Here is a 2,142-nt window from a genome sequence, read left to right on the forward strand (position 1 = left end):
TGAAAGGGAAACCATCCATCCATCCATCCATCCATCCATCCATCCATCCATCCATCCATCCATCCATCCATCCATCCATCCATCCATCCATCCATTTGAAAGGGCTGGGGTTGAGTAACTGTAGGTCCATCAGCCACCATCCCAGTGTCCCCACCAACTTTCATCAGAGAAGAAAAAGATGCTTTGAAATGCATTTGAATTGTACGGAGCCCCTCTGATGTCAGATTTTTTGATATTATTAATAAGTATTTCGTGCGCACGTTAAACTTGTTGCGTGGCCACGAAGTAGTATTTCGTGCGCACGAAATACTACTTCATGGCCACAATTAAACATATTTTTTTTACCATGTCATCAGAGGGGCTCCGTAGAATTGCATATTGAAGAAGGCTAGATACTAATCTAAATAAACATCATTCTTCATCTACATGTTTTTTCTATTCAATAAAGCAAAATAAAACTGTCAAGTGGAGAGGGACAGAGCAGTATAGAGTCCTTTCTGACTAAAGGAGTGCAAGTGTACACCCAGGGACATCCCAGACTGAAGGCTATTACTGAAGCAATAATAATTGTTTCATGCAACATCCAACTATGATCAAAAAGCCCAGCTTTAAAAATCTCTTTAATGGGTCTTTATTATTAGTTTTCTTCTCAATTCAGTGGGGCCGATGCCTGTCTTTGCCTAGGGCCCCAAATTTCCTAAATCCGCCCATGCTTCAATTCGCTCCTCCGGTTTTCATCTGTTGTGCCCAAAATTACCTAACGCCCATTGATGAGAAAACGGATTGAAATATGAATCAAAAGGGAAATTTTAAACATATTCTTAATGTTTTCATATTTTTTATACATGGATGCCTCAAAACTGATAGTTTTGGTGGAGAGATTAATAGGATTTTACACGTATGGAGACAAGTTTCATTGAAGAAATATAACATTTTTTATAATAAAAAATCTTTAAAAAAGAACAAATGCTTGAAATGTAATAAAAATGAGTGTGCCCCATGTGGATAAAGTAATAGAACAATTTGACATAGATTTGGAGTCAGTGGGTCACATGACCTGGAAGCTATTGAATAATGTTGACGGTCTCTAAATGCACCACTGCGTGTGGGAGGAGGGAGCAGCTCAGAGAGTTTACACAAATGAATAAAAGAAACACTATTTAATCAATCTAAGCTTGTAATTTTTTTAACGTTACTTTAAAAAAATATGCAAATTCATGAAGGAAAAAATATTTAGAATCCTCCCAGGTGTTGGATGTTTCTGGGTTTTCTTAAACTGTCATTAGTAAAGCAGTGCAAACTGCACTATTATGCATTGCATTTACCAAGCCATTTTTCCAAATCGCAACTACAGTAAAGTTTGTTTTAAATAAGGTAGGTGTTTTTTTTTATTTTTCTGAAAAGCCAAGGTATTTTATGCAGGAAATAGATACTTATCAAAGCGTGCCTATTTTATCAGTCAGAACATTAAACCAGGAATTTAAAGCAACTCAAATAGTGACAAACAAGACTGGTAGAGAACTCACACTATCTTGTTGTCGAGCACAGTAAAGAACACCGTATGGGATAAAGTAAGAACATATTTTTGTTTAATCTTAGAAAAGGGTCACAAAGTCTCTATAATAACCTTACATTTCATCTGCATCCGTACGTATACATGCATACCAGATGTCTAGAGATAGACAAGAGATAAACTGAAATAGAGGCCTTAGTTTATAACAAGAACCTGCTACAAGGAATATTTGGTTAAAAGATTAACCTCCACATGAACTGGTATAGAAAACTGTATATGTTGAAAGGTATATTATACTCACTGTTTAGTTTCTAGATAAGGGGCCCCTATCACAGGTTAATCAACAAAAAAACAAACTTATTTTAACACTTTTTTATGACAACCTTTAGCCACATTACCACCATAAACCTTTTAGCCCTTACTTGGTAGACATTTGAAATGTGTGTATTTCTTTATGCTATCTCTCTCTAGTCAAAGCACCATGTTGTGATTCAAGATATTGTAATGTAAGGCATGGTTGTCATGTTGCCTCTGTTTGATTAACTTAATATAAATTGTTAAGATATTTTTCTGTATTGTTTTATTTGTTAATCACATTGTCACTCTTCTTGTGTTGGGTATTGTTTTTT

Source organism: Cyprinodon variegatus, unplaced genomic scaffold (assembly GCF_000732505.1).
Source record: "Cyprinodon variegatus isolate N-32 unplaced genomic scaffold, C_variegatus-1.0 Scaffold355, whole genome shotgun sequence".
In the NCBI taxonomy this organism is placed as follows: Eukaryota; Metazoa; Chordata; class Actinopteri; order Cyprinodontiformes; family Cyprinodontidae; genus Cyprinodon; species Cyprinodon variegatus.